The sequence below is a fragment of the Schistocerca gregaria genome, chromosome 3 (assembly GCF_023897955.1).
Source record: "Schistocerca gregaria isolate iqSchGreg1 chromosome 3, iqSchGreg1.2, whole genome shotgun sequence".
Lineage (NCBI taxonomy): Eukaryota > Metazoa > Arthropoda > Insecta > Orthoptera > Acrididae > Schistocerca > Schistocerca gregaria.
Genome location: NC_064922.1, coordinates 130447325 through 130471886, shown reverse-complemented (window position 1 = coordinate 130471886; position 24562 = coordinate 130447325). Strand labels below are relative to the sequence as shown.

At 42.3% G+C, this 24562-nt stretch overlaps 1 protein-coding gene across 1 annotated transcript in view; it reads right to left on the bottom strand.

Moving 5' to 3' along the window:
- The window catches only part of LOC126355278 (gamma-aminobutyric acid receptor alpha-like), a 195501-nt gene extending 184272 nt beyond the window's left edge, over positions 1-11229 (bottom strand). The window contains exon 1 of the mRNA XM_050005565.1: positions 11136-11229. The gene's annotated coding sequence lies outside the window, so the exon portion shown is untranslated. The remainder of the gene's footprint in view (positions 1-11135) is intronic.
- Between the last annotated feature and the right edge of the window lie 13333 nt (positions 11230-24562).

The window sequence follows — 24562 nt, the reverse complement described above, 5'->3', positions numbered from 1 at the left end:
CATGGAGAAAATAAGAAACAGAGTGGACATAAATATAGTCTCGAGTGTAGAAAAGAATGAAAAAAATTAAATGAAGAATTATTTTTAGCGAAAATATCGTTGGCGTCCATATGAACAAGACGTCAATAATGTTCAACAACAAAATCCAGCTGGTATGAGTATACCAGTCTCATCTAAAGAGTTGATGTATGAATTCCACTAGAACGAAGTGATTGAGAACTTTGACACGAGTCGCTACCCAACAGTGACTATCTGTAACATCCCACGAATGAACAAGAAGGGGCACAGAAGGTTGACGGTAAGGAACAGAAAAAATGTAGAGTGAAAAATTGTCGTCAGGGATAAAATATATCTTCAAGAGTAAAAAGACTATCTATTCGACAAACTTAAAAAATGCGGAACGATGAACTTGATGGAAAGCGTTAGACACGAAGTCTATTCAATCGAAGAGAATATGAAAGCCTTTAGTCCTCACGACAACAGGAAATGTGTCGTGGAAAATAAGAGACACACTTTACCGTATGGTCATTACTTACTTGAGGGCAAGTGAAGGACTTGCTTGTAGTATTCATAAAATTCACATATTTCATCATCTTCGAAATCAACTAAATAGTTCACTGTGGCATAACTCAATTGATGTACAAAAGTCGACAGAAGGTGACGTAATCAAGGTAGCCTAGTAAAAAGAAAGAAAGAGAAATGTTCATCTTGGCATATAAAGAAAAATATTGGTTTGTAAATCCACACGACTTTAACCTCACCAAGATTTTTGCTATGTAAATGGAGGTGATCACAAAAGGATGTATATACTGTCATGAGGAGCAGACACTCGCTGACCACCATGGAGGCATGTACACAAAGGACAAACATCGAAACATATGCAAAGAATGCGTTAAAAATATGAAAAAAAGAATACCACCAGTAACAAAACTCATATCACCCATGAGAAATGATGAAGAAGAAAAGGCAACGAAGAAATGCACCAACTGGGAAGAAATTAAAGAAACTGTTTTTTCTAAGCATGTTCGCAAGATTATGCATTAACTGTAGTCACAGTTTCGAATATGGGCTACCATCAGCTGTGTAATGGAATGACGACAATGATAGTGTGCCAGGCCCGGACTCGAACCCGGATTTCACGCATATCGCGAGAAGGTCAGCTCACCACTTGACTATCCGAGGACAACTCATGGTCAGACCCAAACTTTCATATGTTGTGAACCACGTGTCTACGACCTGTATCTGTGCATCCCTTATGTATATTCCTTTACAGGGCAGACACTTTATTTGAAAGTCACTTGCCTGGTGTCAGTGGACAAATATGATATTTCAGTGGGTGTGGTATACCGAATTGTGAAGAGTGGTTGCGGAACAAAAGTGTTTAAATACAACGTGACGGGAAGACAAGTGTCAGCTTAAGCAGGTTGGTACCTGGACGTAGTCCGAATACTACTCCAGTTGTCACTTCATCCAGAATATTCTTAAAATTTTAACTTAAAATTCTGTGCTGAGTATCATACGTCTATTTATTGATTTATTTATTTTTGCTATACATGATAATGTAGACAAATATATCCTTCGGAAATTTTATCATTATCTGTGCTACCAAACCCTTCATTCTTTTTGACCTGTTTATCACGTAGATTTTCAGTGAAATTGAATGGACTTAGATTGACATTATGCTTTTTTTAAGTGACACGTTCAAGATAACGAAAAACCACTACATATCTTCACAGTTGGTGACCGAGATTCGGTATTTCTTGAGGAAAAAGTCATTTCTTCCTTTCTGCAAGTAGATGCTCTATAGTTCTAAGTGATCGAAAAGGAAGAGTCAATGAACTGATTATTTTTTTATTTGTCTGGAATACATTGAAGATGAAGTAAGTCACGTCAAATTCTGATGAACTGTAGTAGTTAGTAACGTGCAGGTCGAAATTCTAGTTCTAGTGAGTACCATGCTTCTTACATAACTTTGGGAACATGGATTTTCGTGGGTGTCACACCAACTTTACCTTCATGTGGAAGTGAGGGCTGGTTCACATTACCATTGTTGATGTGAGCCCACCGGAAAATGTTATCGTTTGCACTTGAACTCCATGTGAAAGAAACAGTTAGATCACCTTCCCACATCACTTCTTTATAATCTTTGAAGAACCTACCAAGTACGTCTGGTGCAAAAAGTACTTGAGTTTTCGTAATCGTTATCTTCTCATTATTAAAGATGTCACCTTCCAAGCTTAACTCAGCAGCGAGAGATGAAGTCAAAATGAAGAGGCCTGATGAAGAAATGTACGGATGCTCCATCCTAGACTCAGCATTGTTTCCTTTTTAGATGACAATTAGTGCGAATGATTAAAACTGATACCTTTCGGTCTTGTTAATTTATGAAGCAAAAATTTACTTATATTAACTCCAATACGACTGTCACACGTGTTCTGGTGAAGTCAATCAACCCATCATTTTCGTTATTTATTGTGACTTCCATGTCTTGAGTTCTCTCACAGATTGACAAAACAGAGGATGATGTGGTTCAAAAATCATCATCTAAAGAACTCTGCATTTGACTTGATGAGTGTGATCATCAACCTTAATGTACAGTCCATCGACCAGACTGAAGTTAATGATGAAGAATTCATCTGCTTTGATGTGTATGCGAGGTTTCCTTGTGTGAATCATTTTTTCTCAGCTCTTCATAATGACCAACGATAGTCAATATCGTTTCTCCAGCACAGTGGACTTTACATGATCAGTCCCAGAGGCCCGCGCTCTGCTACAATGTTCGTCCACCAGTGGGTTCTGTTTTGTGCCGCCTGGCGCCAATCATTCTGTATTCCAGCCTGCAGCGAGACCTCATTGACTCGATCCCTCATCTCTTCTCCACCACAGTACAGTTTATTATTTCTTTTACTTGATGTTTGGAGTTAAAAATGTTGAGCAGAAACCTACAAATGCAACATGATAATAACCATTGTTCGCAGATGTATTTTTTTTTTTTTTTTTTTTTTTTTGAGTGCTGAAGACTTCTCAGTTGAAGCAATCGACACATTTATTACGAGCAAAATCGTTAGTTAAATAAAGACTAGGTAACAAAGATGAGAATTCCCGAGACAAAGAAATCGAAAAACAAGCATGTCAAACTCTTACCTAACTCGATTTGATTTGTAGTTTTAGGACTGAGTAGATGTGACAAAAAAACATTAATTGTCAATAACATCTTGGGTCTGTGATGGTAGAACTGGAAAAAGTCAGTCAGTTGCAGGTTTATTGGAAGACTTTAGATCAGCCAAAGTACCAAGAATTCATAAATGAGTGAGAAGGTCGAATATGAGCAAACTGAAGATGAAAAAACAGCCACATTTGTTGAAAATAATGATGAGATCACACCACTGGATGAGTGCTGCTGCAGTCGCAACAGACTCCCACTACAGCGGCAACTCCGCAGAGAGATCAGCGACGCAGGTTGCCACATCCGCTGCAAAGTCTGGCCGACACATGGGTGCTTACAAGCAAATACCACAGTTGACAACAAACATGTAGGTACGGTCTATGTCCTTCACTGGGCCTCAACCAGCAGCAGGAAGGGGCACGACGATCAGCGAAGTATTTCTTGGCGATCACGTGTGTGCAAATAGTCCCTGAAATATCCTTCCGCCTGCAGGTAGATAAGCCGGCGCTCAGCCCTTCTGCGGGCAGTTCTCGACTCGCCGAGTGCGGAGAAGATCGGACAGTCCAACGGTGTGCCACCTCCACCGTCCTCTCTTCCGCAACTATTGTGCTACGTCGCTTCCGTCGTGGTATGCCATCTACCCGCTACTAACAGCCGACTTCGACGTGAAACAGTTGTAGGGGTACAGAGTTGAAGGGCACTCTGATTGTAGGACTTAGTAGTTATTTACTTGATCCGCAGAAGGCGTCCTTACTGTTTTGAAGAATGTGTTACTGTTAGTAGTTTATTGCAGTTTCCATAATAAATAAGTTGAATAACAAGTTGGTTCAAGTGCGAAGACAACTCAGTTATGGTATTCGATGACTTAATTCTTGAAAATCAGGACGTCATTGGAGAACATTTCACTAGTGGAAGATACAGGAGAATAGATTGCTTTTACTTAAGTCAAACGTACTCGATGCTACCGAAGCAACTCGTGACGGGTAACCTAGAACATATCTTCCATGGGTTTGTTTCTGGGGACATGAATTTAAACAACTTTAAGGAGATGTGCAGAAAATGTTGGAGTAAGGATGGGGGTTTCTTTTTACGGCAGACATTACAGCGAAAGTGCACGAAGGAAGTACAGAACGATTAAAACATCTTTTGGAAGTGTGGACGTGAACGTCCAACTGCTGAAGCAGTCTTCAGACTGTATCTCGAACATGTCGAATTTATAAGATAAACAAACCGATTTCCTTTTTTCCATTAAAAATTGCTGTCGAAGAATGACGAGAACGTTGTTAAAAAAGCCAAACCAAACTGAAAGAAACAAATACTGTTGAATCCATCCGTCCAGTCATCTGTAAATGGAAGAAACAACCACGAACAAAATGTGGAAAGTACAAGGAAGAAGGTCCACGAGTCACCGTTGCCACTGAATAAGTCCAACAACTAATCGAAAAATTGGGTGAAAATATGTTGAAGGCAATCGAAAAAAACAGAGAAGTTGACAAACAAATGATTTCTTGAAACTTCCTGGCAGATTAAAACTGTGTGCCCGACTGAGACTCGAACTTGGTACCTTTGCCTTTCGCGGGCAAGTGCTCTACCTTCTGAGCCACCGAAGCACGACTCACGCCCGGTCCTCACAGCTCTACTTCTGCCTGTATCTGTGATGAAATTTTATCGCGATAAATGGTCATTCCACGCCTTTACGACAGTGACATTCGGTGTGTGAAGTGCAAAAAATTTACTGACACACATCACCCTCAACGAACAACGAGATATAATGACAAAACCTTGGAGGACTTCGCACAGTATGTAAGACAAAAAAGAGCAAGATTGTTAAAAATTATTTGTAAATGCATACACTGAGGCGTAGGACAAGTTCGAGAAGAAATCATCAACGAAATACGCAAACCAATGAAAGAATATCTTCAAAAGAAGAAGAGCTAATTCTCCTCGTATAGACGATCCATGGCAAGTAGACCTATTAGAGATGCACATCCGCAAGATCAAGGTCTTCTTGAAGACTGACAGAGGAAACAAATATTTATTGACTGTTGTCGACGAGTTCTCAAAATCTGCATGGGTCGTGGCCAGTTAAAGAGAAAACAGGCAAAAATGTGGTTGATGCCTTCCAGAAAATCCTGTAGGAGAGAACACGAAGAAATCTACAGACAGGAGTTTTTCAACAAAGAATATCGTGAATTGAGGAAGAATCACAGCACAGCCATTATTCAACATTTACTAAGATGAAAGCATCAGTTGCTGAAAGATTTAACAGAACATTGATGGGAAAAAATGTGCAACAAATTTGCTCTTCAGGGTAACTGAAAGTGGACTGAACTGCTTGAAAAGGCGATCGTTGAGTAAAAGCGTTCAACAATAAAGATGAAGCTAACGGACGTAATGAAAAAAAGTGAGAAGCTCTTGTTGCAGAAGGTTAATGTTGAAGATGTCAAGCCTAATTACAAAGATAAATATAAGGTTAGAATCAGCAGGCGTAAGGTAATCTTCGAAATAGTTTACACAGCCAACAGGTCGAGAGAAATTTTTGTAGTTGATCGTGGTGATCCTTCTCACTCTATTGCGTACACGTTGAAAGGATTGGATGGTGACGAAGTGAAACGTAATTTTTAAGAACATGAACTACAGACGATGACGTTTCCTGATGTTTACATATTTGAGAAAGTCTTGACGAAGAGAGGTATCAAGCCTATGTGAAATGATTGGGTTTTGATGACTTACATAACAGTTCGGCGAGAAAGGAAAAAAATATTATTTATAAACCTTTTGCTGTGGTTGTCAGGAGAGCCAACACCGTGTTGCTAAAGGAGGCCGAAATGCAAGCGTTTTAGCTCACGCAGGCTGGCGTGAGGTCTGGAACATAACAAGGGAATTAGAATTGAGAGAAACGGACGTAGCTATTGGAATAGTTAACTTTAATCCATTAATGACGAACGTCGCTCTTGACGGTACATGATTTACAATATTAATAGAAACTGATCATGGCGCCTTGCTAGGTCGTAGCAAATAACGTAGCTAAAGGCTATGCTAACTATCGTCTCGGCAAATGAGAGAGTATTTATTCAGTGAACCATCGCTAGCAAAGTCGTCTGTACAACTGGGCGAGTGCTAGGAAGTCTCTCTAGACCTGCCGTGTGGCGGCGCTCGGTCTGCAATCACTGATAGTGGCGACACGCGGGTCCGACGTATAGTAACGAACCGCGGCCGATTTAAGGAGTAGGAAATTAGTGTTTAACGTCCCGTCGACAACGAGGTCATTAGAGACGGAGAGCAAGCTCGGGTTAGGGAAGGACGGGGAAGGAAATCGGCCGTGCCCTTTCAAAGGAACCATCCCGGCATTTGCCTGAAACGATTTAGGGAAATCACGGAAAACCTAAATCAGGATGGCCGGAGACGGGATTGAACCGTCGGCCGATTTAAAGGCTACCACCTAGCAAGTGTGGTGTCTGGCGGTAACACCACACCTTTCTCATAATAAATGACCTCGGAAGGAATGCTGGTAGATGAATACATAGAAATGTATCATAATTATCCAAATAACCGATTCAACGTACTGGACAGATGGCTCAACATAATCTCTAAACCCACGTTGTGGCTCGAGGTCATGGACAGATTGTGTGAAATAATCTTTAAACCTGTTGAAAAAGAAGTTGATGAGATGACTCCCACTGATGCTGAAAAAATTCACCGGTGTCCAAAATTAAAGCAACAAACAGCTGTTTCCCCGTCCTATGTTTAACTCAAGTTATAATCATACAGTCTGTCACCGTCCGCACGATGGTGTTCCGCACAGAATACGACGTTTCAGTCGATGGAAAACCACGCCGACGATGGCATCAGAGCAGGTATGAAACGGAGTAATGTTTGTCGGGTAGCCACACATCCGCAAACGCTGTGTGTACAGTCATAGACGGTGCAGTACCGCATAGAGAATACACTTACCAGACCCTCTGCGGTGGAGGGCCATAGGAAGACTGAAAGCAGGACAGTCGCAAACTCGTGTGGCCCGATGGCTTAACGTGAACCGTTCTGTTGTTTCTCGGCTGTGGCGACAGTTTATAGAGACCGAAGTTATATCACGGAGACTAGGGCAGAGCCGACGACGTGTGATATCAGAAATAGAATTTGGCTGTAAAGGCACGACGGTACTGCCTGGCATCTGACCTCGCAGCATCCCCTGGACGTGCTGTATCGATGCAAACGGTGTACAGAAGGCCTCGGCAGAGTGGCCTTTATTGTCGGAGTATGGGTGCGCCTCTGACGCGTCTTCATAGAGGTAACGTCTAGAAGAGTGGGCCAATGTTCTTTTCATAGATGAGTCGCGATTTTGTCTGGAGAGTGATTCTCAACGAATTCGCATCTGAAGGCAACGTGCAACACCATTTTGAGACCCGAACGTTCAGGAAAGAAACCGATATCGTGGAGGATCGCTGATGGTGTGGGCAGGGATTATGCTGACCACTTCTCTTCATGAAATTGTGCGGGTGACTCAACAAGATTTAACGGTTATCAGGTACCGTGAGGAGATGTTCGACCTCATGCGCGGTTGTTGCGGGAAGCTGTGGACCCAGACTTCGTATTTATGGACGATAATGCTTGACCTCAGAGCAAGGGTGGTTGATGTTTTTTTTTTTTTTCTTCTGGAATCGAAAGATAATGCACGCATGGCGTGGCCTGCACGCTCTCCCGATTTGAATCCCATATCTGGGATGCACTATTGCCTTAACATGACAAATAATATTGGTACATCACATTCACGGCAAGTTACGTTGTCAGACCTGTTTGCAGCCATAGGTGATCACACCCCATAGCGAGCAGATTAAAACGTTGTCGGAAAGTGTATGGAGACCTAAGTTGAAATAAACGAAGAACATTTTCGTCTACTGTTTTGCGTGTTGCTGTTGTTGACATTCTCTTTTATTTACATTGCTTCTATTTTACTAGCACCTGTTTGTAGTGTTTTGTGGCAAAGTAAACGCAAAATTGGAAAATTTCCGTCTGTTGCTTTACTTTTCGACTCCAGTGTAATAGAAAACCAAAAGCAGCCATTGATGATGCTGATGTTGTTCTAAGTTGGAATCTAAAATTGTTAGAAAAATTGAATATTCTTCCTTCATTGACATGGTTATTTCATCATTTTTGGTAAAGATCTTGTGCTCATGCTGATTTTTCTTTGATTTTATATCGAATTTTGCTTGAATTGCACTATTTTGATGAGTTTGTGAAAAAGAGGAGCAGGAACAAGTGTGGAACAGATGAGAGAGAAACGGGGAAAATTTTTTGTTTTCCCTTCGGTAATTATCGGTCATTACAATTTACGATTACCTTTCTAAACGTCCTTTTAGTGGAAATTTCTTGGATTTTCAGAAGTTTTTTCTTCTATTTTGTTAGAGTTTTTGAGTTGGAGAAATGTGGGGCACACACCCCAGTACATACCCATTTTCATACTGTTGTTAACTTGTCACTTTTAAAAGGAGCTAAAGCTGAACAAAAGAAAATTGGGTAATCTATGAACTGTTTTCTGAGTAAATATTACTTATATCTATACATTTTGTTGGCTCCCTCATTAATTAGAACGACGACCTTGCCTCCTTCTCATTTAATCAATTTACTTTGCTATTTATGTACAGGGTGTCTCTTCCAAGAGTCATTGGGCGTATTTTCTCTGCTGATTCAGCAGATGTTTGTAATTTCGTTTTTGCAGTGTGTAGGTGGAGTAAGCCCAAACAGATAGCGGAATTTCTTGTGTGCATTCGCTAGGACGGTCGCAGATTATTCTAGTCCGATATTGTTTCGTCGATGTGTGCTGACAGGCGCAGTAAGACACGAAGAAAAACAAGTAGCCCAGCAGCGAGCGCTCTGCCCAGGTCCACGCCGACTGCTACCACCAACCACGCGAGATGAGTCCCTGCTGGAGAGCTGACTGTTCTTCGTGCTCTTCAAGTCCCTGTTAATACACGTCTGTAGAACAAGAGTAATATGGGGCCGCCGTATCGAATCAGCACATAAAATTCCGCATTAAAATCATTTTGTCTACAACGGGAAACAAACGGACGCTTTCCGTAGACAGCGGGCGTCCCAAGAGAGAGGTGATGAGCGCTATTTGTCTGGGCTGACTACAGCTACACGATGCAAAAAATAAATTTGAAATATCTGCCGAAACGATAGAGAACCTGCGCCTGACGACTCTTAGGAAAGACGCTTGTATGTTTTAGGGAAAAACAGCCGAAGTTAAGGGCGGATTGTTAGGAGACAAACGACCAGACACTTTAAGTGTTCCGTTCCCAACCCCTCCGCCAGGTCCTTTGTCCGATTTTTTTTTCCTCTTGGACGCAATATATTGTAGCAAGAATTATGCGGGCCTCACTCCTCCTGTTTCCGGACAATGACGCCTGGCAAGCTACCCATTGACGTGACGTAACAGAGCTTGTCGTGAAAAAATCCCGAGGATGGATCCTGTTAAACAGATCTAAACATGGCTGTTTCTCAGCAACCGTATACAGTTTCCAAAAATGGTTCAAATGGCTCTGAGCACAATGGGACTTAACATCGGTCGCACGGCTCCAGACTGAAGCGCCTAGAGCCGCAACGCCATGTAATTTTCAAATATAGCCAACCGGTTGAAAATGACTGTTGAGTACATTGGCCTAAGCTTCGATACATCTAAGGAAACCTTCATCAGAATGAAATTTTGAGAAAACTTAAAACTGACATTGGAAAAAAGCAATGGTCATGCTTTGTCTAAACTCTGACCATTGCCTTCTCGAAAAGTAATTTTAGCGTTTCTCAAAATTTCTTTCTGACCGTGGCATCCTTAGAAGTGTCGAAAGCAAAGTCAATGTACCAAACAGTTTGCAACCGGTTGGCTCTGTGATTCCTATGTTCCCTGTTAGATAAAAATCATAGAGACTTCTATGAGCTGCACTATATTGCGCTATTTGTGCAAAAATTATCCATTGTCAACCTCCGTTGCTTCCATGTCGGGACTGTCGAGCTATACTAAGTAGCATGCCGGGATAGTTCCCGTGAAAGGGTACGGCCGACTTCCTTTTCCATCCTTCCCGAATCCGATGTGACTGATGACTTCGCTGTTTGACGCCTCTCTCCAAATTAACCAGCCAAATGAGTTGCATGACTTGCAAATTTCGAAATGAATGCCGCACCTTTCACAAACCTGTACAGAAATACTCTCACTGCGAGACTGAAAGTAACGCCACCACATCTCCTTTTCCCTGATACATTTCTGCATTCTTTTGGAAGTTATAAAATATTACCTGTAGAAGACAAAAATAGATGACAACAAATTAGCAGCTGAATGCGATAGGACTGGCTAACATGAAATTAGTAGGTGAAAGTGATGAAGATTACCAGATAAAAGACACAAATCTAGACAGTAAGAATTTAGTGGATGACAGTGACAAGGCAACACAGTAAGAATTTAGGACTTTAAGGTAATAACGCTACATTCTAAGGCATATGAATGAGACAAAAATAGGTGAAATAAAGTAACAGGTGAAGATAGTAAAACCTTTTGTTAATAAATCATCTGGTGATGTTAATAATGCTAGATGTAAAGAAACTGTTATGTGAAGATGTGAAAGACAGATAAGAAGATTTTTAGACGCAATGGTAGTTGCGATATATTATGGACCATTAGTATACGAAGGCGAAAATGTTAGACGAGAATAAATGAACACTCGAAAGTAGAAAGACGTTTCACAAAAAAGTCGTCAGCTCAACTTAATAACGGTAGATTATAAGAAATTTGTAGATGAAAATGTTAAGTATAGATAATAAGAAATAAGTAAGTAAATGACATGGCTAGCTGATAAGAATTCACGAAGTTAAAGTGATGACGTTGAATGGTAATATACTAGCAGGTGAAAGATTGATAGCCTAGAGAATAAGGCACCATAGCGTGACTAGGTGGTAAGAAATCACCAGGTGAGGCACTCACCGCCGAAGTCTGGCCGGACGCTGTTGTCGTACCCGCTGAGCAGGTTGTCCAGCAGCTCCGAGATGTTGCGATGGTTGTTCCACTGCGCGCCGGCGGACCTCGCCAGCTCCTGCCTGCAACAGAGGGCATAGCGGTCCAGCTCACACGGGCACTCTGACGTGACACGATGTACAAAGTAACTGCAAGCATAAGCTGCTTAGTTATAAATTCAGCGCAGGGTTATATACCGTGTGTCCCTCCCAATCGACGTCAGGCGTGTTTTCTCTTATCTTAGCTCACACAGTGTGCATCTGGAGTCAACCGTGGGAAATATCGCGCATCACGTCTTTCACGCGATGCCTACTGTCGAGGGAGAGCGTCATTTCGTTTTCTATTAGAAAGAAAATATTTTTTAAGGGGGATTATACACGCCCTTTGGACATAACGGTCCCCAAATTGACTTGTGTGATATTCTGTTTGACGATATGTTCTAACAGGAACAGCAAGGCACGTACAACTTGCCCGTCTTACGTAAGTATCTGCCCCACGCTGCTTGCTACCGCCACACAGATGCGCTGCTCAGTCACTACAAGAGTACTGATTATTCTTCGTGTTTTACCGTCCCTGTTAATGCGTAAGCCCTATCTATAAAACGAATGTGGCATTAGACTAATTTGGTACTGCTCTATCAAACAGGCACGTAAAATTTCACTTGGAAAATCAGTTGAAGCAGAAAATACCAGCCGACAGATGACACAGTTCCGCAGTGTAGACAAGTAAACTCTCAAAATGCATAACCTGACATGAGCGTGTTTACAACGCAACAGCCGATTCCGGCCAACGTGTCTTTCAATTCTAAAACATTTTTAGCATTCATTTGGAGCGAGTTACGACCTCAATATTAACCAGAATTGTATCACTGTACTCATACCTTCAAGCTATGTCTGATGCCGTTAAAAAGTGTATAATTTTATTTAAAAAATACCTTTCGATGCCAACGGCCTAGCCGCAGTTGTCAGATCACCGAAGTTAAGCGCTGTCGGGTTGGCTAGCCCTTGTATGGGTGACCATCCGGTCTGCCGAGCGCTGTTGGCAATCGGGGTGCGCTCAGCCCTTGTGAGGCAAACTGAGGAGCTACTTGATTGAGAAGTAGCGGCTCCGGTCTCGTAAACTGGCGAACAGCCGGGACTGTGGTGTGCTGACTTCCTGCCTCCCATAAGCGCATCCAGTATACAATGGTTCTCTATTTACATGACCATTACGGCACTCCAACGCCAGTTCTCGATACCAGTAATATCATACTACTTTTCTGCGAAGTAACAGACATATTTTTGTGACAATATTCACATTTGGTTTTATTAATGTATAGGTACTCCCATGCATCGATTCATTTTTGTGAGACTGTCATAATCTTTGACTTACTTATAACCGATTTTGCGCAAATGCGCACAGAGAGCAGTCTTTGTTTCACTTTGGCAGAAGTTAAGTTGTTTTTCGCTTTGTAAAAGAATAGTCATGTCTTGTGTTCGGTTAAGGTGGAAATTAAATATATGAAGATTGATACAAAACTGTTTTCTTGATAATGTGACAATTAAGAAGAAGTATATGTGAATTTACAAGAAGTTTAACAAAAACGTGGATCGTGCGCACCAAGTCACAAATTATTTCTACAGTACCATTGTTCTGACCTGGGATTGTTTGATCATTAAGAATTTCCTGAGAAATGCGTTTGTTAGGTCTTCAAATATTGCTAAAATACAGATCTGGACCTTCTAGCAGCCAAAGTGGAATCATCGTAGAATCAAAAAGATGAGCCATAACGACTTCGACGAAATCCACGTGGGAATCCATTCAAGATAAGTGCCAAATTAATGAATTTTTTTAGTGACTTCAATATTTCCATTCTGATGATACCATCCACAGTCAATAACTTTGTTGTTGCTCGATAAAGCGAACATATGCTGCGTTAGCAACATTATTAATCTGATTTCTAACCTACTTTGCAGGTGGTGGTATTGTTAGAAGTGACGCCTGTGCGCTGAGAACGACACGGCGGCCGGTCCGTGCCGTTGGGCCTTCATGGCCTGTTCTGGCGGAGTTTAGATTTTTAATGCTCTTCGACCGATGCAAGCATTACGACTCGCTATTACATAGCAAAAGCACGTGTACCTTAGCGTACAATCAACTGAAAAAATCTTGATTCTATATGTGGAACCGATCCACGTAGTAAAAAGGGTATTACTGTGTCTTACATGATTCACAGAGAATGCATAATAAAAATTGCAATTTCATAACCCTTTAGGAAGAGAACCTCTCTTCAGAATGACGTCAGATTTGATCAGATTATTGTTATCGTTCACTCAGGGAGGAAACATTATAAACATAATAATGTAAAGAAAATTTTAGCACTAGAGGGCGCTGCAAACATTTTAACGCAAATGTGATGGGTTACAAGTGACATATGAGTCGTAGAACTACTGCTATGACCTGAGTTGCAGCATCCATACTGTTAAGTGCGCACGACCACACAAATTCAGCAGTCGACAGTTGTGGTACTGTTAGCTACGTGAGTACACCCAACAAGGTTCAAATGGCTCTGAGCACTATGCGACTTAACATCTGAGGTCATCAGTCCCCTAGAACTTAGAACCAATTAAACCTAACTAACCTAAGGACACCACACACATCCATTACCGAGGGAGGATTCGAACCTGCGACCATAGCGGACGCGCGATTCCAGACTGTAACGCCTAGAATCTCAGGCCACTCCGACCGGCACCCCAAGAAGGCAAGGTCGTACACATCGGATAGCAAAAATCGGTTTTTGCTTGTTCTGCGGCTAAAAACCGCAAAAAACAAAATGGCATAAGTTTTTAAGTGCTCTGGGGCCAAGAACTGCATAAAATGCCATGGGTTTTTAATTATTCTGGAGCCAAAAACCACATAGGAAGAAAAATGATTTTATTTGCTTATGGTCGTGAGACCTGCGCAAGATATGTTCAGTAGGCTGTCCACCGTTTTCTGATACAAGATGAAATCAAGAAACAGCATGTTCCAAAGATAGGAGTGTTTCGTGGGTAAAGTTCCGAATACGTTTCATAGTGAGTGCCTTCAATTCAGCTACGTTCCTCATTGGAGCACTGAACACAACGTCTTTCAGATAACCTCACGACCAGAAATCACACGTATTAAGATCCGGTGAGCAAGGAGACGCAGCTGTAGACAAATGGCGTCTGATAATTATATCATTTTCGAAATGCTTCTGCAGCAGCCGCCGCACTGGTTGTGCAACGCTCCGACGAGCGCCAATTCGTTTAATAACCATCCCATCCACACATTCACGCAGTTGAAAGGTTGGCGAGCAAAATAACCTCCCAGCGTTTACCAGTAACGATAGAGGTCGCAGGGCACATCTCCTCGAATAAACACAGCCGTACGATAGACGTTGTCGCCACCTCAAGCCAGACAATCACCTTTGCAGTATTAGGTGGTACCTGTCGATGTGCGAGTTGACTTTCCGTGTAGATATTCTGTAATTCTGGGTACTGACATGTCCCTGGAGATGAAGATTGGCTTCATCTGTCAGAAGAGTGTTCCGTGGCAATTCAATGTCCACTTCCATGCTGAGGAACCCTTTTAGATTGTTTGCAGATGATTCTGTCATCAGAAGGTCAAAACCAATTGCAATACGAGTTAGACACGATAGCTGTACGTGCGAAAGATGCGGTGATCCACATGAGCTCGATAAGGAATCTATCAAAATTTCGGCTGTCAATTCAGCTTAATACCTAGACTATCACATAGATAATGTTGTGAGGAAGCGAAACCAAGGACTCCAGTTTACTGGTAGAACACTTAGAACATGCCACAGGTCTATTAAAAGGGCTGCCTACGCTACGCTTGTTCGCGCTCTGCCAAAGTATTACTGTGCAGTATGGAATCCTTACCAGATAGGACTGACGGAGAGCATCGGAAAAACCACAAGGAAGATAGGTCGTTTTGTATTATTGCGACATAGGGGAGAGAGGTCACAGATATGATAATCGAGTTAGTGGCAGTCACTAAGACAAAGGCGTTTCTCGTTTCTGAGAAATCTTTTCACGAAATTTCAATGGCCAAATTTGTCGTCTGAGTATTTTTTCGTCACCATCTTTCATAGGGTGAAAAGATCATCGTCATAAAGTAAGAGAAATAAATGCTCTTACAAGCAGATGTAAGTGTTCATTTTTTCCGCGGACTGTTAGTTAGTGGAACGGTAGGAAAATAACTTGAACATTGATCTAAGAACACTCTGCCAGGCAATTAAGGGTGAATTGCAGAGCAGTGATGTAGCTGTATAAAGTATAACGTCTTTTCCCTGGTAACTATGATTTATGGAAGTAAGTGAAATAATAAACCATTTTACTTCCAATGTTATGGTCACTACTCGTCACCTACAAAATGTTGTGCTGACGAAAAGAGGGAATGTGTAAGCTGTAATCAGTGGACTACAAATTGCCAGAAGCCGCGAAGAGGCGACCTTTAAAGCGTGTCGGTTCGTTCTGTGTTTCTGTATCTTTGCCTACAAGCGCGATCCACCTCTGTCTAGTCACTGGGTGGGGCATCAGCCGCCTGTTATTTGAGTCTTTGGTTGCAGATCCTTGGAGCGGCTTGCTGATGACATGGGCAGGCAGTCGATCTCAGTCATGGAGAGAGAGATTAGAGCTACCAATGACGTACGATTGTCTAAGGGGCCCGTCGTCGACAGATTTCTGTTGGTTCGCAGTACTTAGGGCTACTGTCGACGCAGCCGGTTCACCCTGCAGTAAAGAGGCATAGTTGCTGATGTGGTCGTTGGAGTGCTTGTCATTTTGTGGAGCCGGCTGTTATGCTCTCTGGGGGTATGGTACTCGGTGCTTAATTGACATCTGTGCTCCCGTGTTGAAGTTGCTTCCTCTAACCTAGATTGCCTGTAGTAATCCATAACTACGTCTCAAATATTTAATTTACGCTTAAGAGCCAAATAAACTGGTACACCTGCCTAATATCGTATAGGGCCCCCGCGAATATGCACAAGTGATGCAACACGACGCGGCATGGACTCAACTAACATCTCAACTAGTGCTGGAGGGAACTGACACAATCAATCCTGTAGGGCTGTCCATTAATCCATAAGAGTACGAGCGGGTGGTGTCTCCTCTGAATAGCACGTTCGAGGCATCCCAAATGTGCTCAATAATGGCCATGTCTGGGACTCTGGTGGCCAGCAGTAGTGTTTGAACTCAAAAGAGTGTTCACGGAATCATTCTGTAGCAATTCTGCATGTGTCGGATGTCACAATGTCCTGCCTTGTACCATGGACATGAATGGATACAGGTGATCAGAGAGGATGTTTACGTACGTGTCACTTGTCTCCACGAGTCGGGGGTCCCATATAACTCCAACTGCACACGCCCCACGCCATTATATCTCGAACAGTCCCCTAGTGAAATGCAGGGTTGACGGGTTCATTAGGTTGTCTCCGCACCCGTACACGTTCATCCGCTCGATACAATCTGAAACGACACTCGTCCGACCAGCCGACATGATTCCAGTCATCAAGAGTCCAATGTCTGTGTTGACGGGCTCAGGTGAAGCGTATCGTAGAGTCATCAAGAGCACAGCAGTGGGCCTTGAGCTCGAGAAGCCCGTATCGATGATGTTTCGTTGAATGGTTCGCACGCTGACACTTGTTGATGGCCCAGCATTAAAATCTGCAGCAATTTGCTGTAAGATTGCACTTCTCTCAAGCTGAACGATAATCTTCAACCTTCGGTGATCCCATTCTTGCACGATCTTTTCCCGGTGGCAACAATGTCGGAGATGTGACGTTCCCAGATTCCTGATATTCACGGTACACTCGTGATATGGTCGTACGGGAAAATCTCCACAGATATGCCGTGTACCATCCCTCATGCGCTGACTTTAACACCACGTTCAGCCCAACAGTAAGTACGCAGTTTAGGTTTTTATGTTGGTAACGCTACGTAGCGCTCTGTATGAAAATCACTGGCTGTACTGTGTGCAGTCTGTGGCTGGTTTGCATTGTTGAAATATTTGCTGTTCTAGTTTTATGCGGTTGGATGTGAACAGCACATAGTGTTGCGCAGTTGGAGGTGCGCCGCCAGCAGCGGTGGATGCGGGGAGAGAGATATCAGAATTATGAGAGCGGACGTTCTAGACCTGTGTCCATCAGAAAGAGTAAATTTGTAATATTGGATATCATGCACTGAAAATGACTTTTGAACATTATTAAGGTAAATGCATTGTTTGTTCTCTATCAAAATTTTTCATTTGCTAACTAAGCCTATCAGTAGTTAGTGCCTTCAATAGTTAGAATCCTTTATTAAGCTGGCACTATTGGCGTTCGTTATATTGCAGTAGTTCGAGTAACGAAGATTTTTGTAAGGTAAGTGATTCATGAAAGGTGTAGGTTATTGTTAGTCACGGCCATCCTTTTGTAGGGATTATTGGAAGTCAGATTGCGTGGCGCTAAAAAAAATATTGTGTGTCAGTTTAGTGAAAAAAATTGTTCAAATGGGTCTGAGTACTATGGGATTAAACTTCTGATGTCATTAGTCCCCTATAACTTAGAACTAGTTAAACCTAACTAACCTAAGGACATCACACACATCCATGCCCGAGGCAGGATTCGTACCTGCGACCGTAGTGGTCTTGCGGTTCCAGACTGCAGCGCCTAGAACCGCACGGCCACTTCGGCCGGCCTGTTTAGTGATGATCAGAATAAGTAAAGAGAGAAATGTCTCAGTACGTTCAGTTCTGCTTAGCTGTTTAAAATTAAATAACGTAAGAGGTTTACCAGCACATTAATTCATTAATTTTTCTAAGGGGATGTTTCATAACTTATATCTTGATAAGCTGCCATTGTAGTAGCACTAATCGATGTAACAACTGAAGCAGACACTTCTTGTCTTATAAAGGTGTTGCCGACCGCAGCGCCGTATTCTGCCTGTTACATATCTCTGTACTTGAATACACATGCATATTCCAGATTCTTTGGCGGTTCAGTGTACTTTCCTTTGCCTCTGTTTGGAATTATCTGAGTGCCATATTTGATGTGTTTTAATATTTCTTTTAACTACAACTTGTTTAGTGTCTGCTTATCATATCATTCGAGCCTGAAATTAATTGTGTCGTATGTTCAAGGCCACCAGGTGTATTAGTGACCACTGACGTCTAAATTGAATCTTATTTGTATTGGAAGTTCTTGCTTGCCTGATCGATGTAACGTCTATAAAATTGTCTGCGACCGTGTTAAGCAAACGCTAGCGGCCCAATGAATCTTGGCTCATTTTGGTACTAACATTCCATCCTCTGGTTAGATTTTGCCCCGGTCAAAAAATTAATATTTGTTGTTCTAAATGTATTTACTATTGTAGTTGTTTGAGATTTAGCCCCCAAGATTTGCCTGTAGCTTTTTAAGTTGATTTGTTTGAGTACCCTGTGATTTTTTGGTTATTACATTAACTTCTGGTTATATTTTACTGTGAGATTAATCGGTTCTCTTAGTAATTCTTATTGTAATATTCTTGATGTAATACGTAATGTTTTGTTAGGGCTTGTGGCCAAGCTCACATTGATTTTCTTGGCTTGGCCTTAGCATTTTAATATGTTCTACGATTATTATTCATGAATTATGCCTGCCTGTTTGTTCTCGGTTTTCCGAGCTGTCCCGAGCGTTTGAAGGCGCTACCCGAGGTGTTATCTGCTCATCAGCGGTTCGTACGGCTTAGGCTATCCGCGTTGGCTGTGTACGTGCGCGCGGGCGGCGCGCTGCTTCCCGCCTCAGCGTAGCCTCTGTGACGATGCGGACTGCAGGTTTGCTACGGCATCCCTCGTAAGTTGAGTTTCTATCCCGTTTGTTCTAAACCATCTTACTCAGACCTGGCAGGTCGTACCTGCTCCCTCCATGTTACCCCTGCTTGATGTTTTGCTTTAACGTAATAGTTTTAATATTCGCGTAATACTCGTTTTTCAAAATGGTATTTTATTATTTTTCCACGTCAGTGTGTTCTTTATGCCCAAGTGGCTTCTCTCATTGATCAAATATTCAATATTTGGGTTGAGAATTGTTCCCGTGATCGTTGCATAAAATAACAGTACTTAACCGGTCTTAGCTCGTCTGATACCAGACTTGTGTAACATTAGGTTACTACATTTCTTGTAAGTTAGATTCCTGAATGTCAAGCGCCCCCTTTTCCCAACCAAATGTTGGGATTTTAATTCTTAGCATCATTGCTGACATTGTTTGCCCAGCACCAAGCTCGTGTTTGAGTTATATTTGATGGTACTACTTGCTTGTTAGTCCTTCCAAAATTGGTGCATTTCATTTGTTGAAATTAACTAATTAAACATTAATTAATTAAACTGAACAAAGTTAGGACAAATTACTTGTAATAAATGGCCTACACCTTTCCCATGCCCGTTTCGTTGTTTCCTTACTGGGGCGTCAACTGACATTTCAGGCATGAAGGACAGAAAGTAGACGGAGAACTCGAGACACTTTTACGAAGCACATGACTCCCCATTGTTGTGTGGCTGCTTCTCTGACAACTCAGGAATGCAGACAAACAGTTGCACAATCCGCTGGCGAGATCGCAACCAGTGCTAGGAAATATTACAAAATAGAACTCGTGAGTCACACACCAGATTAAACCAGATCGAATTCTTTTACCATGTATCAAGATCACAGAAGGTGTTTCGTTCGTGGAAGTGCAAATTCGATGTGTCAGTGATAAACCTTATAAGTTGTTTTAATTCGGGCAGTGTTTATGCAGCGCGGGCAAATAGAAGATGCTTGCTGGCAGGAGATTAAGTTTAGCGGACAATGAGGGATCAAGAGGTGGCTCTGAGATTTATATTTGTATCAACGAGAGAATAGTAAACGTACGTGTTTCCAAGTCTTAATCCCTTAATCTTTTATTTTCACTGTGACCTTGGTTGTCAGATTTGCAGTTTACTACGTTTTGGCACCGTATGTTCCGCCTTTTAGTTGTCATTCCCTACGTCACTTTTCGACTAACTACAATAGTTTTCTTAATGAAATACAGTGTTATGCTGCAGTTAACTTGAATTCAAACTATTGTTAATCGCCAGCCACATACATTTTCGGTATACTTCAATCTGAAATTAGTTGGAAGCCAAAATTCAGTGAAGGCCCTCCTCTCTCACAGCGAGCCAGAGTTTCCACATGCATAGGATCTGTTTTACGTCTATGCACAACTACAGATGGCGGTAGTGTCGCGAACAAAAAGGTATAACAGGGCAGTTCATTGGCGGCGCTGTCATTTGTACTCAGGCGATTTACTTGAAAATCATTCCGACGTCATTATGGCCACACGACGGGAATTAACTGGCTTTGAACGTTGAACTGTAGTTGGAGCTAGATGCATGGGACATTGCACTTCGGAAATCGTTAGGGAATTCAATATTCCAAGGTCCACGTTGGCAATAATGTGCCAAGAACACCACATTATATGGCCAATACTTCTCACTCAAGTATGCAGTGGCCGCAGCCCTCACTTAACGACAGAGAGCAGCGGCGTTTGCGTAGAGTTGCCAGTGCTAACAAACAAGCATCACTGCGTCAAATAATCGCATAAATCAATGTGGGACATACGACGAACGTATCAGTTAGGACAGAACGGTGAAAACTGCCGTTAATGGGCCTTAGCCGCAGACTACCGACGCGACTGCCTTTGCTAACAGAACGACATTACCTGCAGGGCCTCTCCTGGGCTTATGACCATATCGCTTGGAGCTCAGACGACTGAAAAATCATGGCCTAGTCAGATAAGCCCCGATAACGGTTCGCAAGAGGTGATGGTATTGTTCTAGTGCGGCGAAGCGATGGATCCAAGCTGTCAACAAGACACTGTGCAAGCTGGTGGTGGCTCTGTAATAGTGAGATATGTGTTTACACGCGACAGACTGAACTGAACAGATCATGGACTGGAGTTTGTTATGTTCAGCTACTATGATACCATTTGCTCCCATTCATGTACTTCATGTCCCCAAACGTGACACCGGGCCACAGTTGTTCACTATAGGTTTTAAGAACACTCTGGACGATTCGAGCGAATGATTTGGCCACCCACGTCGTCCGACATCGATGTATGGGACATAATCGAGAGGTCAATTCGTGCACAGCATCCTACACCGCTAACACATTCACAATTATGGGCGAGCCTCGTGGCGTAGCCGCGAGGTCTGGGATCCTTGCCACGGTTCGCGCGGCTCTCGCCGTCGTATGTTCGAGTCCTCCCTCGGGTATGGCTGTGTGTGTTGTCCTTAGCGTAAGTTAGTTTCAGTTAGATTAAATAGTGTGTAAGCGGAGGGACCGATGTCATCAGCAGTTTTTCCGTAGGAACTTACCACCAGCACCAATTATGGACGACTATAGCGACAGCATGTTTCAATATTTCTGCAGGCGGCATCCAACGACTTGCTGAGTCGATGCCACTTCGAGAGGCTGCACTACGCCGGTGAAAACGAGATCCTACACGGCATTAAAAGTTATACAATGACTTTTGTCACCTCACTGTAGTTATCTAAGGAATAATGATTTCCATATGAGAAATAGTATTAGAAGTATTTGAGTGTCAGAAGTGATAATGAGAGTAACTAATACTGACAACGAACGAATAAAATTAATACTGGCAGTACTTGTACTATCACAGCTCCTGCCACTAATAGTGATTATAGTAATAGTGATAATAATAATAATAATAATGACAATAGTAATAAGATCAATTATTGTGGCAGATATAAAAGGTATTTATAGATGCACAAAATAGATGTTTTCTCATAGAGTGAGTTCATGGAAAGGACATTTAAGGAGTTCCAAACAGCTAAGAATACTGGAAAATGAGGAAGATTTGCTTGGAAACAAGAATGCACAACTGTAAGAACAATCCAGTAGATACGTCATTAACTCTCTTCTGCTGCTGGAGATCTTCTTCAGTTACCTAAAATGATGTGGGAGGTTATTCCAGAGTCGAGTTTCTACTACAGAGAAGACTTCCAGGAAATGACAGAACTATGGAGTGGAAAAAAAAAAAAACATTTCGCTTTGATGGGAACGAGTGTTTCTGCCATGTTGTTTATACAAGATCGTTGCGGTCAAAGAGAGATATGAGGGACAATCTTCGTTGATGAGACAGTCAAGAAGGCAGAGGATTTCAAAACCTCTGCGCTTGTCTCCACGCAGTCAGGATAGCTGTGTATATGAACGTGAGGTGAAACATGATCAAACAGTCCAACATCACAGATACAACGAACACACACATTAATAACCAGTTCCAAAATCTGTGACCGTCCCTGACAAAGACCTTGCAAGATGACATAGCTGTAATCAGTTATTGGAGGCACAATTGTTTGTACAATTTCCTTTTCAGGTGAATAGGACGAGGTTTTTTATATTTTTGTAGGGCATGGAGAGAGACTGATGCCCTTTTGTACATTGCAGCTACTGTGCTCAGTCCAAAATAGATTTTCATGTATTACGAACACAAATCAGAAAGTCATTGCCACTACTTTTTTGCGGAATTACGCCTGTAAATGCGAAGTCAACATATCCATTCCCAGCCTTTGATCTATCTTGATTCGTGCCGGCCTGAACTCCGGTAGCTCCATCGTAAAGCGCTGCTGCCAGTTGTTAAAGATGACGGTTGTGCTTCACACGTTCACAGCGTTAGAGCAACAAAGTGTGATTCGTTTTGTATGGAGAAAGGGACGACCGCCCATGGAGATGTACAAGAAAATGCAGCCAAAATATGGCGAAAATTGTCTCGCTTTGAGAACTTTGATGTGGTGGCGTTGTAAGTTCAAGGGCGTAAAGTCTTGGATGCCAAAGAGCAGTCAGGAGGTCCCCGATCGTCGCTGGCTGACGACATTTTCCACGTGGACGCAACAGTGGAAGCGGATCGACATGTACACGTCACGGCCATTTCCTGGGAGCTTGACATATCGCATGGTAGTTCTTACGACATCGTTTGCGGGAGTGTTTCATGTCGGTGGGTGCCTAAGCAGTATGATGACATTATGAAAGGCAAGTGAATGGTATCTTCACTGAATCATCTGGAATGGTACTCCAAGGAGAGTGAAGGTTTGCGGGACAGGATTGTTCGTGGCAATAATAATTGGATACTGCATTTCATGCCGGAACCAAAGCATCAGAGCATGTTGTAGAAACATCCAGAGTCATGTGTGACAAAAAACTTCCGTTCAGTGTCATCTTTTTGGAAAGTGGTGTTAATGACCTAGGATAGTCGTGAACCACTCCTGCTGCATTTCGCCCCACAATATGCAACCACAAATGCCGACAGTTATTGTTCCATACTGTCATGTCTGAGGGACGCCATCAGCCGAAGGCGCTGAGGGATTCTCGATATGAACTTGATCCTGCTCCACCACAATGCGAGACCATAGGTGGCAATCAGAACTGCTGAAAAGCTCCGGGCATTTCACTGGACCACTGAAAAAGTTCGGGCAGGACAGCGGTTCATCTGTAACGATGACGCCAAGACAACAGTCAAACAGTGGTTCCATAGTCAACCGGACGAATTCTACCCCAGAGGCATCTCAAATTTAGTGCTGCGATGGGACAAATGCGTGAACCGGTGTGGAGACTATGTGTAAAAATAGTGTAAGGTGCAGAATAAGATGCAGCCTATATTTGTGATTACCTGTATGATCCTTACTACGGCTAATAAGAAATAGAGGAAAAGACTTTCTGACTTGCTCTTGTAGTTCTCCTGAAGTCTTTTCTGTGCTAGAGAAGTGGACATTTGTCCCAATTAGGGTCATAGGAATTCTCGATATTTCTGGCTACTGAGACTGGAATGGTCAACCAGTACCGCTTTGGTTTTGGATGGGCTGAAGTATAACACTATATCTTGGGCCGATTTTGATAGTGCACACTGCAGGTTTCGATAGCTGTGTTCAGGTTATAACGTTTCAGCTCCTCCACCAAATTATAACATTTCAGCTCCTCAACACCAAATTAAAACGTTGCATTAGGAGGTGTCGGCTTCGTGCAAAAGGTCTTGAGTTCATATTGACGACAACAAGTAATTCTTCATTACAGACGTTTATTTACAAATAGAACTGACAGACTTCACAGACTCAACAACTGACACTCAGAGCTAACCACACTGCATATCCGAACTGGCAACTGACAATTCCTAGGTGTATTAATATCTTTCCAAACAATGAGAGTATTTGACAATGTTTTGTTTACAATACGATAGCAATTCACGACTTAAAACTAAATTAGACATTACAGAATTTTAGTACAGATTAAAGTAAGTGAAAGGATCAGTACATATAAATTTTTACAAGCATAATTTCCAAATAGATTTTATAACATTTTTCTACCAGCTTCTGGATAACCTTCACCAGATTTGTAC